The sequence below is a fragment of the Ambystoma mexicanum genome, chromosome 1p (genome assembly GCF_040938575.1).
Source record: "Ambystoma mexicanum isolate Mex_15411 chromosome 1p, UKY_AmexF1_1, whole genome shotgun sequence".
In the NCBI taxonomy this organism is placed as follows: Eukaryota; Metazoa; Chordata; class Amphibia; order Caudata; family Ambystomatidae; genus Ambystoma; species Ambystoma mexicanum.
In genome coordinates, this window is record NC_090921.1 from 1,156,260,337 (window position 1) to 1,156,277,272 (window position 16,936).

Consider the following 16,936-nt stretch of genomic DNA (forward strand, 5'->3'; position numbering starts at 1 on the left):
ACCCCCAGAATACATGTACCCCGCTCAGCCAAGGCCTATCTCATGTAAAACGTCCCGTGCACCCCCAGAATATATGTACCCCGCTCGCACAAGGCCTATCGCGTGTAAAACGTCCTGTGCACCCCCAGAATACACATACCCCGCTCGGACAAGGCCTATCGCGTGTAAAACATCCCACGCACCCCCAGAATACATGCACCCCGCTCACACAAGGCCTATCGCATGTGAAACTCCCCCCGCACCCCTCAGAATACACGTACCCCGCTCGGCCATGGCCTATCGCGTGTATAACTTCCCGCGCACCCCCAGAATAGACTTACCCCACTTGCACAAGGCCTATCACATGTGAAGCTCCCTGCGCATCCCTCAGAATACACGTACCTCACTCCGTCAAGGCCTATCGCGTGTATAACTTCCCGCGCAGCCCCAGAATACATGTAACCGCTCGCACAAGTCCTATCGCGTGTGAAACTCCCTGTGCACCCCTCAGAATACATGTACCCCGCTCGGCCAAGGCCTATTGTGTGTAAAACTTCCCGCGCACCCCCAGAATACACGTACCCCGCTCGCACAAGGCCTATCACGTGTAAGACTTCCCGCGCACCCCCAGAATACACGTACCCCGCTCGCACAAGGCCTATCGGTTGTGATACTTCACACGTACCCCCCAAATACACGCAGGCACCCCGTCCACCCTGGGCATATCCCACAGAGAGCCCACGTCACCGGGGGGGTGCTTTTTCTATGCTATTTACCTGGCGCGAGTGGGGTACGTGTATTCAGAGGTGTGCGCGGGGAGTTTTACACAAGTTTTTTCGCTGCCACGGGAGGGGTACGTGTATTCTGAGGCGTGCACAGGAAGTTTTACACAGGTTTTTGTGGTTGGGGGGGCTGTATGCTGGTCCACTGGCCTTTGCGCCATGTACTGGATTTGTGCGCTGGTCATGGCGCATGGGGTGGGGTTGGGGCGTAACTGGCGCTGCTTCAGGGTCGCTGCACCACTCTGCGCCACCGCTGGTTATGGAGGTTGAAATCCATGAATACGCTGTGCGCTGAAATGGGTTTTGGCGCACGCGACTGGCGCAGATTGCCGCACGCACATACTTTGCGCCCGCCGCGTGCGCCACTTGTGCGCCGAATTCTATGAATTACCCCCTAAATGTGTTCCTAACATATACAGGGTAATTCATAGAAATTCGCACAAAAGTGGCGCACGCGGCTGGCGCACAGCGTGCCCGTGCGAATGTCTGCGCCAGCCACGTGCGCTAAAATCGATTTCCGCGCACAGCGTATTCATGGATTTTCGCATCTAAAACCAGCCGTAGCGCAGTGTGGCGCAGCGACCTTGCAGCAACGCCAGTTACGCCCCCAAGAACGCCCTCGCACAAGGAAAAGCCTTCAAAATCCCCAAATAATTGCAAAGGGCTGCGCCAACCCTGGACCAGTTCACAGGGCTGGCAAACAGCAAACGCCAAGCGGGGAACGTGAATTTCAGTGGTTCGCGGGAAGTTCCACACGCGATTGTCCTGTGTATGTGTGCATCAAGGGTGCGTGGGAAGTAACACACGCAAAAGCAGCAGGGTACGTGTATTCCAGGGGTGCGCGGGAAGTACCACACGCAAAAGCAGCAGGGTACGTGTATTTCAGGGGTGCGCAGGAAGTATCACACGCAAAAGCAGCAGGGTACGTGTATCTCAGGGGTGTGTGGGAAGTATCACACGCGATTCCATCAGGGTACGTGTATTCCAGGGGTGCGCGGGAAGTATCACACACAAAAACAGCAGGGTATGTGTATTCCAGGGGTGCACGGGAAGTATCACACGCAAAAGCAGCAGGGTACGTGTATCTCAGGGGTGCGCGGGAAGTATCACACACGATTCCATCAGGGTACGTGTATTCCAGGGGTGCGCGGGAAGTATCACACGCAAAAACAGCAGCGTACGTGTATTTCAGGGGTGCGCGGGAAGTATCACACGCAAAAGCAGCAGGGTACGTTTATTTTAGGGGTGCGCGGGAAGTATCACACACGATCCCATCAGGGTACGTGTATTCCAGGGGTGCGCGGGAAGTATCACATGCAAAAACAGCAGGGTACGTGTATTCCAGGGGTGCACGGGGAGCACCACACATGAATTGCATGTGTGGGTCCTCCCAGGTGTTCCCTCTACACCCTCCATGGCCCCTGCAGGTGGCCCATACCACAGGGGCCTACCCTGCACATGTCCTGCAGGCACCCCATCCACCATGGCCATGCCCCCCAGCCAACCCACATGTCACCTTGCACTACTGCCCACCAACGCATGTCACCCTGCGCCCCCAGCCACCAGGGGCAGCCTCCACCAGGCCCCCACTCATGTCCCCTATCACCCCCACCCCACAGCAGTGCAGGGGCAGCCTCCACCAGGCCCCCACTCATGTCACCTATGACCCCCACCCCCCAGCAGTGCAGGGGCAGCCTCCACCAGGCCCCCACCCATGTCTACCGCAACCCCCACCCTTCAGCCACCAGGGGCAGCCTCCACCAGTCCCCCACTCATGTCCAACTCATGTCTCCCTGCACCCCCACCCCCCAGCCACCAGGGGCAGCCTCCACCAGGCCCCCACCCATGTCTACCACCACCCCCACCCCCCAGCCACCAGGGGCAGCCTCCACCAGGCCCCCACTCATGTCTACCACCACCCCCACCCCCCAGCAGTGCAGGGGCAGCCTCCACCAGGCCCCCACTCATGTCTCCCATCACCCCACCCCCCAGCAGTGCAGGGGCAGCCTCCACCAGGCCCCCACCCATGTCTACCACCACCCCCACCCCCCAGCCACCAGGGGCAGCCTCCACCAGGCTCCCACACATGTCCCCCTGCACCCCCACCCCCCAGCCACCAGGGGCAGCCTCCACCAGGCTCCCACACATTTCCCCCTGCACCCCCACCCCCCAGCCACCAGGGGCAGCCTCCACCAGGCCCCCACCCATGTCTACCACCTCCCCCACCCCCCCAGCCACCAGGGGCAGCCTCCACCAGGCCCCCACCCATGTCTCCCATCACCCCACCCCCCAGCCACCAGGGGCAGCCTCCACCAGGCCCCCACTCATGTCTCCCATCACCCACACCCCCCAGCAGTGCAGGGGCAGCCTCCACCAGGCCCCCACTCATGTCTCCCATCACCCCCACCCCCCAGCAGTGCAGGGGCAGCCTCCACCAGGCCCCCACCCATGTCTACCACCACCCCCACCCCCCAGCCACCAGGGGCAGCCTCCACCAGGCTCCCACACATGACCCCCGGCACCCCCACCCCCCAGCCACCAGGGGCAGCCTCCACCAGGCAGGTCCGTGAAATAATGCTAAACCACAAATCATAATGCAAAGGAAAGGTGTCCAAAGTCACAAATTAAAATCGAAACCATTGCTCCATGGCGAAATCATAATAAAAATTGAAAATCCAAAAGTCAACTATGTACAGATAACTATCCAGGGTCCATGATCCCAACCGAAGAAATGAAACCTATCTAATAACACTACCTAAAAAAAATAACTATATACAAAAATGTGGCCCATTGTCCAAAAGGTCCAAAAAAAAGCCAAACCAAAGGAAACCTAACACTAACTATATAACTATTTACAAGGGCAGCAGGCTAGTCCGACGGCTCACTTAGGGATGTTCCGGGCCAGGGCATCATCGAACTCCTGCTCAATGTCCCGGAGGCGCTCCTCCTACATGGCCCGAGGGTCCGCAGGGCCGTCCACATGTTCCCCCCAAACTCCCTGCGGATTGCCTCGAGGCACTCGGCACGCCTCGGGGCCCTCTGCATGGAGTTCTCCGCCCTGACCATCGTGAGCCATCCCTCTTCCGCCCGCTGACGCTCCGCATCTATGGCGTGGCCCAACCGCTGCCACACGGAAGACACTTCCCGTCCTGGGTCCTCCTGCCTTCCGGCCGATGCCTGCCCCTCCGATGTGGAAGGCCCCGAGCCATCATGGCTCCCACCACGTTGCTGCTGCTGCTGCTGCTGCTGCGCCTCTGCACTGCCTCCTGCTGCCTGCACATCCTCCGCTGGCTGGGGTGCAGTCGTTGATGTGGCCACCCCTGCTGGACGTCCGACTCCCGACTGTGGCAGGGATGCCTCCTCCACCAGCCTGGCCGCACCGTCAGAGGCAGCTCCACAGGGCACCCAGGTGACTGATGGGTGGGAAGATGGCACGGAGGACGACTGGCGCATAGGGGGTTCAGTTGAGGAGGGGGTCTGAGCAAACCCCATCAAACGGAGGAATCCGGCCTGGGTGACCTGTCCCAGTAGGCCGACGCAGTCAACGAGCCATTCGAGATGACGTGCAGTCTCCTCATGAAAAGACTGCCGGTCACCTCGCATGGCCCGTTGACGCAACGCCACACCAGTCAGGACAGGCTCAACCCGGACATGGATAGCCACGTCCGCAGGCAGAGGAAGGCCAGTTGTCATGAGCTCATCCACTGCCTGAAGACCGGTCTGGACGTAGGCATCCCTGCTGGTGCAAGATGATGCAGTGACAGGATCAGGGACAGGATTGCACACAGGCACCTCCGTGGCGACCTGTGCTGCCCCCTGTCCCTGGTCCTGCACTGCACCACTAGCACCAGTGGAATCCCCACCTCCAGACCCCGTCTCTGTTGCTTGCACGGCCTCCTACTCCACCAAACCCCCACCAACCTGGATGACTCCGTGCCATCTTCCCCCGTTGGGCCCTGTGGGGTCCCAGCTGCCCCTTCTGCTGCCGAGGAGTCCAACTCCGACCTCTGCCTCTTGGACCTCCCCCCGGCAGCTGCGGCCTGGGACACAGAACCGGATTCCTCACTCCCCAACGAGATCACAACCTGGGAGGGGAGCCGGGCCTTGTGTCTCCGGCTGGCGGTGCGATCCCCGCCGCTGTGCTCCACAGCACCTTCTCCGCCCTCTTCATCAGCTGACGCTGCAGACAGGGAGAAATTAAACACAGGCATCAGGACACTGTACAATGGACACATACACACATGACAGTTGCACATGAGTGGCATTGGCAAACCTTAGACATGGCATCACAATCGGTAACACACATGTCATTTCAACTTGCACACATGAGCCATACCACAGCCACATCGCAACTGCCAGCACCATCCATACACATACAACAGCATGAGCAGGCAAAGGTGAGCCAGACATCACATGCAACACAGGGAGTGCACTACACATGCACGCACACCACCAAACTTGCATGCATGTGTACACCTCAGCCAACTGTCGCAGTGTTCCGATGGGCATCCATGTCACATCTGCCAATCAGGCTTCCACATCCCGCTGTCACATGCATCCATGTTGCATCACTGTTGCACCCTTGTCAAATACACACACATGCACATGTACACAGTGCTGATACATGCAGCTGAAAACAACATACATGCGTGACATCACGACCATGCCCACTTACATACACATTCATCCAAACATGTGTGCCCACAAAACTGCATTTGGCATGCAAGCCTACACACACAAGCACCATCCATGTCTCACACATGACAGCCCTCGCATGTGTTAGCCTCACGGCCCTGTACACCCCCACCCATACTCGGCCCCATACAAACAGATGTGCAACCGGCACACTACTGGCACATCACCACACGCACAGCTTACAATCATGATGCATGTACACTTACCGCTCGACTCCAGACGGGTCTGCCTCTCAAGGACCTGGACGTGGAGCGCTCGGGATATGCGTTCCAGGACCCTCATCTGATCTTCCGACAAGTGGCCCCGGCGCCCCTTAGCATCCGCTGCCTTCAAGAGGCGCCGGGCCTTGTTCAGGGTCCTGGACCTGAAGTCCTCCCAGCGCTTCTTGACATGTTGGAAGTCGCGGACTGCCACCCCCAACGCGTTGATGGCAGTCACGATGTCCGTCCAGATCCGAGTCCGTCCTTCCTTGTCGGCGCGCACACTTCCGTAGAGGGCATCATACTGCCCCAGGTCTTGCTCCACCAGGACACCAACTTCCCTGGCACTGAAGCTGGTGCCCCTCTGCCTCTCTGGCCGGGGGTTGTCAGTGGTGCCAGATGTTGCAGTGCCCGACATGACAACCCCAGAGGCAGGAGTGGGTGGGCAACTGGGTCCTGGGGCTGGGCTGTGGAGCGATGGAATCCCAGTCGGGAGTCTTCGGTTCCAGCAGGGGTGGTCACAGCAACAGCACCCCTGGCTGATGTGCAGGCAGCAAATGGCAGGGCACGTGGGCAGCAGGCAGCCAGGAAGCAGCAGATGGCAGGTGGGAGCGTGGTCGGGGCTCTGGGGGGCAGTAATTCGGCCTTCTGGGCAGGAGGGTGGTCTTCCGTGTGCTTACGCGTGGCCAGCTTGATACGGAGTGTTTTGGCACCTGAAAATCCTGCACGTCTGCGTGTGAATCGAGGAAAGGCCCTTAGCGCGTATGCACGTCAGCACGCATATGCAATTTCATTGGACCAAAGGCCCTTAGCGCGTAACCGCGTCTGTGACGTGACGCATTTTCCCTCATTACACGTGATGACAGAGCACACGTGGATTTCCACCAATCGCGTGTGGAACTTCCTGCGCACCCCAGAAATACACGTACCCAGGCCAATCGCGTGTGGAACTTCCCGCGCACCCCGAAGTACACGTACCCAGGCAAATCGCATGGCTGGGGGGTGGGGGTGATGGGAGACATGTGTGGGAGGCGGTGGAGGCTGCCCCTGCACTTCTGGGGGGTTGGGGTGGTGGTAGACATCAGTGGGGGCCTGGTGTAGGCTGCCCCTGGTGGCTGGGGGGTGGGGGTGGTGGTAGACATGGGTGGGGGCCTGGTGGAGGCTGCCCCTGGTGGCTGGGGGGTGGGGGTGCAGGGGGAAATGTGTGGGAGCCTGGTGGAGAATGCCCCTGGTGGCTGGGGGGTGGGGGTGGTGGTAGACATGGGTGGGGGCCTGGTGGAGGCTGCCCCTGCACTGCTGGGGGTGGGGGTGTTGGGAGACATGGGTGGGGGCCTGGTGGAGGCTGCCCCTGCACTGCTGGGGGGTGGGAGTCATAGGGGACATGAGTGGGGGCCTGGTGGAGGCTGCCCCTGGTGGCTGGGGGTGGGGGTGCAGGGAGACATGAGTTGGACATGAGTGGGGGCCTGGTGGAGGCTGTCCCTGCACTGCTGGGGGGTGGGGGTGATAGGGGACATGAGTGGGGGCCTGGTGGAGGCTGCCCCTGGTGGCTGGGGGGGTGGGAGTGCAGGGGAACATGAGTGGGGGCCTGGTGGAGGCTGCCCCTGGTGGCTGGGGGGTGGGGGTGCAGGGGGACATGTGTGGGAGCCTGGTGGAGGCTGCCCCTGCACTGCTGGGGGGTGGGGGTGATGGGAGACATGAGTGGGGGCCTGGTGGAGGCTGCCCCTGGTGGCTGGGGGGTGGGGGTGCAGGGGGACATGAGTTGGGCATGAGTGGGGGCCTGGTGGAGGCTGCCCCTGGTGGCTGGGGGGTGGGGGTGCAGGGGGAAATGTGTGGGGGCCTGGTGGAGGCTGCCCCTGGTGGCTGGGGGGTGGGGGTGCAGGGAGACATGAGTTGGACATGAGTGGGGGCCTGGAGGAGGCTGCCCCTGGTGGCTGGGGGGTGGGGGTGGTGGTAGACATGGGTGGGGGCCTGGTGGAGGCTGCCCCTGGTGGCTGGGGGGTGGGGGTGCAGGGAGACATGAGTTGGACATGAGTGGGGGCCTGGTGGAGGCTGCCCCTGGTGGCTGGGGGGTGGGGGTGGTGGTAGACATGGGTGGGGGCCTGGTGGAGGCTGCCCCTGGAGGCTGGGGGGTGGGGGTACAGGGGGACATGTGTGGGAGCCTGGTGGAGGCTGCCCCTGGTGGCTGGAGGGTGGGGGTGATGGGAGACATGGGTGGGGGCCTGGTGGAGGCTGACGCTGGTGGCTGGGGGGGTGGGGGTGGTGGTAGACATGGGTGGGGGCCTGGTGGAGGCTGCCCCTGGTGGCTGGGGGGTGGGGGTGCAGGGGGAAATGTGTGGGAGCCTGGTGGAGGCTGCCCCTGGTGGCTGGGGTGTGGGGGTGCAGGGGGACATGTGTGGGAGCCTGGTGGAGGCTGCCCCTGGTGGCTGGGGGGTGGGGGTGGTGGTAGACATGGGTGGGGGCCTGGTGGAGGCTGCCCGTGGTGGCTGGGGGGTGGGGGTGCAGGGGGACATGAGTGGGGGCGTGGAGGAGGCTGTCCCTGGTGGCTGGGGGGTGGGGGTGCAGGGGGACATGTGTGGGAGCCTGGTGGAGGCTGCCCCTGGTGGCTGGGCGGTGGGGGTGATGGGAGACATGAGTGGGGGCCTGGTGGAGGCTGCCCCTGGTGGCTGGGGGGTGGGGGTGCAGGGGGACATGAGTTGGGCATGAGTGGGGGCCTGGTGGAGGCTGCCCCTGGTGGCTGGGGGGTGGGGGTGCAGGGGGAAATGTGTGGAGGCCTGGTGGAGGCTGCCCCTGGTGGCTGGGGGGTGGGGGTGCAGGGAGACATGAGTTGGACATGAGTGGGGGCCTGGAGGAGGCTGCCCCTGGTGGCTGGGGGGTGGGGGTGGTGGTAGACATGGGTGGGGGCCTGGTGGAGGCTGCCCCTGGTGGCTGGGGGGTGGGGGTGCAGGGAGACATGAGTTGGACATAAGTGGGGGCCTGGTGGAGGCTGCCCCTGGTGGCTGGGGGGTGGGGGTGGTGGTAGACATGGGTGGGGGCCTGGTGGAGGCTGCCCCTGGAGGCTGGGGGGTGGGGGTACAGGGGGACATGTGTGGGAGCCTGGTGGAGGCTGCCCCTGGTGGCTGGAGGGTGGGGGTGATGGGAGACATGGGTGGGGGCCTGGTGGAGGCTGACGCTGGTGGCTGGGGGGGTGGGGGTGGTGGTAGACATGGGTGGGGGCCTGGTGGAGGCTGCCCCTGGTGGCTGGGGGGTGGGGGTGCAGGGGGAAATGTGTGGGAGCCTGGTGGAGGCTGCCCCTGGTGGCTGGGGTGTGGGGGTGCAGGGGGACATGTGTGGGAGCCTGGTGGAGGCTGCCCCTGGTGGCTGGGGGGTGGGGGTGGTGGTAGACATGGGTGGGGGCCTGGTGGAGGCTGCCCGTGGTGGCTGGGGGGTGGGGGTGCAGGGGGACATGAGTGGGGGCGTGGAGGAGGCTGTCCCTGGTGGCTGGGGGGTGGGGGTGCAGGGGGACATGTGTGGGAGCCTGGTGGAGGCTGCCCCTGGTGGCTGGGCGGTGGGGGTTGGCGTAGACATGGGTGGGGGCCTGGTGGAGGCTGCCTCTGCACTGCTGGGGGGTGGGGGTGATAGGGGACATGAGTGGGGGCCTGGTGGAGGCTGCCCCTGCACTGCTGGGGGGTGGGGGTGAATGGAGACATGAGTGGGGGCCTGGTGGAGGCTGCCCCTGGTGGCTGGGGGGTGGGGGTGGTGGTAGACATGGGTGGGGGCCTGGTGGAGGCTGCCCCTGGTGGCTGGGGGGTGGGGGTGCAGGGGGAAATTTGTGGGAGCCTGGTGGAGGCTGCCCCTGGTGGCTGGGGGTGGGGGTGCAGGGGGACATGTGTGGGAGCCTGGTGGAGGCTGCCCCTGGTGGCTGGGGGGTGGGGGTGGTGGTAGACATGGGTGGGGGCCTGGTGGAGGCTGCCCCTGCACTGCTGGGGGTGGGGGTGATGGGAGACATGAGTGGGGGCCTGGTGGAGGCTGCCCCTGCACTGCTGGGGGGTGGGGGTGGGGGTGGTGGTAGACATGAGTGGGGGCCTGGTGGAGGCTGCCCCTGCACTGCTGGGGCGTGGGGGTGGTGGTAGACATGGGTGGGGGCCTGGTGGAGGCTGCCCCTCGTGGCTGGGGGGTGGGGGTGCAGGGAGACATGAGTTGGACATGAGTGGGGGCCTGGTGGAGGCTGCCCCTGGTGGCTGGGGGGTGGGGGTGGTGGTAGACATGGGTGGGGGCCTGGTGGAGGCTGCCCCTGCACTGCTGGACGGTGGGGGTGATGGGAGACATGGGTGGGGGGCCTGGTGGAGGCTGCCCCTGCACTGCTGGGGGGTGGGGGTCATAGGGGACATGAGTGGGGGCCTGGTGGAGGCTGCCCCTGGTGGCTGGGGGGTGGGGGTGCAGGGAGACATGAGTTGGACATGAGTGGGGGCCTGGTGGAGGCTGCCCCTGCACTGCTGGGGGGTGGGGGTGATAGGGGACATGAGTGGGGGCCTGGTGGAGGCTGCCCCTGGTGGCTGGGGGGTGGGGGTGCAGGGGGACATGAGTGGGGGCCTGGTGGATGCTGCCCCTGGTGGCTGGGGGCTGGGGTTGCAGGGAGACAAGAGTTGGACATGAGTGGGGGCCTGGTGGAAGCTGCCCCTGGTGGCTGGGGGGTGGGGGTGGTGGTAGACATGGGTGGGGGCCTGGTGGAGGCAGCCCCTGGTGGCTGGGGGGTGGGGGTGCAGGGAGACATGAGTTGGACATGAGTGGGGGCCTGGTGGAGGCTGCCCCTGGTGGCTGGGGGGGTGGGGGTGGTGGTAGACATGGGTGGGGGCCTGGTGGTGGCTGCCCCTGGTGGCTGGGGGTGCAGGGGGACATGTGTGGGAGCCTGGTGGAGACTGCCCCTGGTGGCGGGGGGGTAGGGGTGGTGGTAGATATGGGTGGGGGCCTGGTGGAGGCTGCCCCTGCACTGCTGGGGGGTGGGGGTGGTGGTAGACATGAATGGGGGCCTGGTGGAGGCTGCCCCTGGTGGCTGGGGGTGCAGGGGGACATGTGTGGGAGCCTGGTGGAGACTGCCCCTGGTGGCGGGGGGGTGGGGGTGGTGGTAGATATGGGTGGGGGCCTGGTGGAGGCTGCCCCTGCACTGCTGGGGGGTGGGGGTGGTGGTAGACATGGGTGGGGGCCTGGTGGAGGCTGCCCCTCGTGGCTGGGGGGTGGGGGTGCAGGGAGACATGAGTTGGACATGAGTGGGGGCCTGGTGGAGGCTGCCCCTGGTGGCTGGGGGGTGGGGGTGGTGGTAGACATGGGTGGGGGCCTGGTGGAGGCTGCCCCTGCACTGCTGGACGGTGGGGGTGATGGGAGACATGGGTGGGGGGCCTGGTGGAGGCTGCCCCTGCACTGCTGGGGGGTGGGGGTCATAGGGGACATGAGTGGGGGCCTGGTGGAGGCTGCCCCTGGTGGCTGGGGGGTGGGGGTGCAGGGAGACATGAGTTGGACATGAGTGGGGGCCTGGTGGAGGCTGCCCCTGCACTGCTGGGGGGTGGGGGTGATAGGGGACATGAGTGGGGGCCTGGTGGAGGCTGCCCCTGGTGGCTGGGGGGTGGGGGTGCAGGGGGACATGAGTGGGGGCCTGGTGGATGCTGCCCCTGGTGGCTGGGGGCTGGGGTTGCAGGGAGACAAGAGTTGGACATGAGTGGGGGCCTGGTGGAAGCTGCCCCTGGTGGCTGGGGGGTGGGGGTGGTGGTAGACATGGGTAGGGGCCTGGTGGAGGCAGCCCCTGGTGGCTGGGGGGTGGGGGTGCAGGGAGACATGAGTTGGACATGAGTGGGGGCCTGGTGGAGGCTGCCCCTGGTGGCTGGGGGGGTGGGGGTGGTGGTAGACATGGGTGGGGGCCTGGTGGTGGCTGCCCCTGGTGGCTGGGGGTGCAGGGGGACATGTGTGGGAGCCTGGTGGAGACTGCCCCTGGTGGCGGGGGGGTGGGGGTTGTGGTAGATATGGGTGGGGGCCTGGTGGAGGCTGCCCCTGCACTGCTGGGGGGTGGGGGTGGTGGTAGACATGAATGGGGGCCTGGTGGAGGCTGCCCCTGCACTGCTGGGGAGTGGGGGTGGTGGTAGACATGGGTGGGGGCCTGGTGGAGGCTGCCACTGGTGGCTGGAGGGTGGGGGTGCAGGGAGACATGAGTTGGACATGAGTGGGGTCCTGGTGGAGGCTGCCCCTGGTGGCTGGGGGGTGGGGGTGGTGGTAGACATGAGTGGGGCCTGGTGGAGGCTGCCCCTGGTGGCTGGGGGGGTGGGGATGGTGGTAGACATGGGTGGGGGACTAGTGGAGGCTGCCCCTGGTGGCTGGGGGGTGGGGGTGCAGGGAGACATGAGTTGGACATGAGTGGGGGCCTGGTGGAGGCTGCCCCTGGTGGCTGGGGGGGGTGGGGGTGGAGGGGGACATGTGTGGGAGCCTGGTGGAGGCTGCCCCTGGTGGCTGGGGGGTGGGGGTGATAGGGGACATGAGTGGGGGCCTGGTGGAGGCTGCCCCTGCACTGCTGGGGGGTGGGGGTGAATGGAGACATGAGTGGGGGCCTGGTGGAGGCTGCCCCTGGTGGCTGGGGGGTGGGGGTGATGGGAGACATGGGTGGGGGCCTGGTGGAGGCTGCCCCTGGTGGCTGGGGGTGGGGGTGCAGGGGGAAATTTGTGGGAGCCTGGTGGAGGCTGCCCCTGGTGGCTGGGGGTGGGGGTGCAGGGGGACATGTGTGGGAGCCTGGTGGAGGCTGCCCCTGGTGGCTGGGGGGTGGGGGTGGTGGTAGACATGGGTGGGGGCCTGGTGGAGGCTGCCCCTGCATTGCTGGGGGGTGGGGGTGATGGGAGACATGAGTGGGGGCCTGGTGGAGGCTGCCTCTGCACTGCTGGGGGGTGGGGGTGGGGGTGGTGGTAGACATGAGTGGGGGCCTGGTGGAGGCTGCCCCTGCACTGCACTGGTGGAGGCTGCCCCTGCACTGGTGGTAGACATGGGTGGGGGCCTGGTGGAGGCTGCCACTGGTGGCTGGGGGGTGGGGGTGGTGGTAGACATGGGTGGGGGCCTGGTGGAGGCTGCCCCTCGTGGCTGGGGGGTGGGGGTGCAGGGAGACATGAGTTGGACATGAGTGGGGGCCAGGTGGAGGCTGCCCCTGGTGGCTGGGGGGTGGGGGTGGTGGTAGACATGGGTAGGGGCCTGGTGGAGGCTGCCCCTGCACTGCTGGGCGGTGGGGGTGATGGGAGACATGGGTGGGGGCCTGGTGGAGGCTGCCCCTGCACTGCTGGGGGGTGGGGGTCATAGGGGACATGAGTGGGGGCCTGGTGGAGGCTGCCCCTGGTGGCTGGGGGGTGGGGGTGCAGGGAGACATGAGTTGGACATGAGTGGGGGCCTGGTGGAGGCTGCCCCTGCACTGCTGGGGGGTGGGGGTGATAGGGGACATGAGTGGGGGCCTGGTGGAGGCTGCCCCTGGTGGCTGGGGGGTGGGGGTGCAGGGGGACATGAGTGGGGGCCTGGTGGATGCTGCCCCTGGTGGCTGGGGGCTGGGGTTGCAGGGAGACATGAGTTGGACATGAGTGGGGGCCTGGTGGAAGCTGCCCCTGGTGGCTGGGGGGTGGGGGTGGTGGTAGACATGGGTGGGGGCCTGGTGGAGGCTGCCCCTGGTGGCTGGGGGGTGGGGGTGCAGGGAGACATGAGTTGGACATGAGTGGGGGCCTGGTGGAGGCTGCCCCTGGTGGCTGGGGGGGGTGGGGGTGGTGGTAGACATGGGCGGGGGCCTGGTGGTGGCTGCCCCTGGTGGCTGGGGGTGCAGGGGGACATGTGTGGGAGCCTGGTGGAGACTGCCCCTGGTGGCTGGGGGTGGGGGTGGTGGTAGACATGGGTGGGGGCCTGGTGGAGGCTGCCCCTGCACTGCTGGGGGGTGGGGGTGGTGGTAGACATGAGTGGGGGCCTGGTGGAGGCTGCCCCTGCACTGCTGGGGAGTGGGGGTGGTGGTAGACATGGGTGGGGGCCTAGTGGAGGCTGCCACTGGTGGCTGGGGGGTGGGGGTGCAGGGAGACATGAGTTGGACATTAGTGGGGGCCTGGTGGAGGCTGCCCCTGGTGGCTGGGGGGTGGGGGTGGTGGTAGACATGAGTGGGGCCTGGTGGAGGCTGCCCCTGGTGGCTGGGGGGTGGGGGTGGTGGTAGACATGGGTGGGGGCCTGGTGGAGGCTGCCCCTGGTGGCTGGGGGGTGGGGGTGCAGGGAGACATGAGTTGGACATGAGTGGGGGCCTGGTGGCTGGGGGGAGTGGGGGTGGAGGGGGACATGTGTGGGAGCCTGGTGGAGGCTGCCCCTGGTGGCTGGGGGGTGGGGGTGATAGGGGACATGAGTCGGGGCCTGGTGGAGGCTGCCCCTGCACTGCTGGGGGGGTGGGGGTGGTGGGAGACATGAGTGGGGGCCTGGTGGAGGCTGCCCCTGGTGGCTGGGGGGTGGGGGTGATGGGAGACATGTGTTGGTGATCAGTAGTGCAAGGTGACATGTGGGTTGGCTGGTGGGCATGGCCATGGTGGATGGGTTGCTTGTGGGACATGAGCAGGGGTGCAGGGTAGTACCCTGTGGTGTGGGCTGCCTGCAGGGGCCGTGGAGGGTGTAGAGGGACCACCTGGGAGGACCCACATGGCCAAATCACGTGTAGCATTCCCCGGCACCACCGAAATACACGTACCCTGCTGAAATCGCGTGTGAATCTTCCTGCACACCTCGGAATACACGTACCCAGGCCAATCGCGTGTGGAACTTCCTGCGCACCCCGAAGTACACGTACCCAGTCCAATCGCGTGTGGAACTTCCCGCGCACCCCCATGTACCCAGGCCAATCGCGTGTGGAACTTCCCGCGCACCCCGTAGTACACGTACCCAGGATCGCATGTGAAACTTCCCGCGCACCCCGTAGTACACGTACCCAGGCTAATCGCGTGTGGAACTTCCCGCGCACCCCGAAGTACACGTACCCAGGCCAATCGCGTGTGGAACTTCCCGCGCACCCCCATCTACCCAGGCCAATCGCGTGTGGAACTTCCCGCGCACCCCGTAGTACACGTACCCAGGATCGCATGTGAAACTTCCCGCGCACCCCGTAGTACACGTACCCAGGCTAATCGCGTGTGGAACTTCCCGCGCACCCCGAAGTACACGTACCCAGGCCAATCGCGTGTGGAACTTCCCGCGCACCCAGGAACACGCGCACACGCTATTTTTCACACATTGGGTGTCCGTGTTTGTCGGTGCCCCTTTGCACCTCATTTCTCCTAGAGCGCCACTGTATGGCCCATTCGTCATGGCTGTATATGGGTGCTTTTTGTTAGCGCACATTTTGGCGCACATTTTTTTCAGTCGCAGGGGCGCTACCGCCTGCTTTCTAGTGGCGTACGTGTTTGGCCCTTTGCGCGTCTTTGACCGTGTGCTGGTTTGCCCTATTCGATTCCATGAATACGGGTTGTAGGCGAGCGTGTGGGCGTTCTGCGCACTTGCCTCCTGTACTTCCACCGTGACGCCCATATTTTCACGCGTTGTTCCCCATTCCGAGTGTTACGCCCCATGTTCCGCCTACTTTTGTGATGTGCGCCGCGCTATGTGCGATTTCGCAGTGGCCGTGGCGCACGCTGTTGGATGACCTGTGCGCCGGCGTGCGCGGCGCACATTTTTAGCGCACATCCAATGTTTTTCTCGCGCACGGACTTCCATGAATCGATGTGCGCTGGTTTCCCTGCGATGTTCGCACTTGCACTGCGATTTTCGCACTTTTACTGCGATTCGCACGTTTTGGCACCTCTGCGTGGGAATTTTCGGCGCACATTATTTCCATGAATCGACCCCTTAATGGGAATATGTTGTTTGGTGATCTGTAGTAAAACATAAAGACATTTTCTTTTAAACACAATGAGAAGAGTTTTAAAAAAAATTGAAAACAATCCCTCACACGTAGCACCATTTGAAAAATAACCTCTTTTACCGCTCCACCAAATTACAAATTGTACTCCAAGATGTCTTTAAAACATCCTGCGTTTGTGTGGGCGAAATGGCCTCCCCACAAATGTATAACTGCAGTCGGTGTTGACCATGCTGTAATGTTCAATGCCCCCAATAGAGTCGTATGCGACTCCAGTATGGGGAATAACTGAAGGGCCCCATGACTCTGAATCATGCAGACCCTTCCTGTTACTGCATCATTACTGAATGCGGTAAGAGTACTGAGTTTAATGCCACTTAGAGGTGTACTGCAGCGTAACTAATAATGACAACCCTTAGGGTGGAGGCGCAGGTGCCTCGCAGCAGAGTTTTGTTGCCTCCACGATATCAACACGCATGACGGGAAACTAATTATAAAACTGTATTGAATACGCTTTGGAAAACTGAATAAACTATAAAATTTGTAAATAACCAACCAGCTTACTTTAAGTTATTGAATAAAGACAAAATAACCCTTAAAGAAGTGACAAACCAAGCGCACAAGCTTTCATAGAACACCAAACTACTTGCACTGATGTTACAAAAGATACTGCTGCCATACTTATAACGAGAGTCCTTAGGGTCTTATGTGACCTTTATTTCAAGCGGTAGTGCCTCGACCTGTCCCATTGGGGGATCGGTACCCATATTTTGGTGGCTTATGAGGCTCAGCACCTGGCTGCACACATACAAACAACTCTTTAATACTTCACCTCTCACACATATGCCCTGCACATTGTCAATATAGGAGTCACATTCAAACTAGATTACACATCTTTTTTATTTCTCTTGAGTTATAGTAATTTTATTTATTCAATATATCGAGCGCCATTTTTATTTGAAACATGGCTGTAAAATCTTGTTAGTCCAGACCTGCCCTTCCTTACTTCTGTGCATTAGCAGTGGACCTCGCTGCCACCAATTGCTTCACAGCATATTTTCAGTTAATCCCTTGGTACTTCTGTGGAGAGAGGTAGCCTTGCCAGTTTTTACCGACAAGGCTACCTCCAAATTCGCATCCGGGTCCGGCACCCGCGAATGGGCAATTACTGGCCTATTCCGGCCCAGGTAATTGCCCTTTCGCGAGTGCCGGTACTGGTGCATCTAAATTCCCATTTGAGCCCCATAGGGCTCAATGGAATGGGGAGGGTGTAAGCACCGGTATCGTTAATAACGGTACCAGTGCTATCATCATGTGCTGCTCGCGGGTGCTGGTACGGCCACCAGGTCAGACCTGGTGGCTGCAAGGGCACCTGCGAGCAGAACTCCTAGTATGGCGGGATGGTAACAACG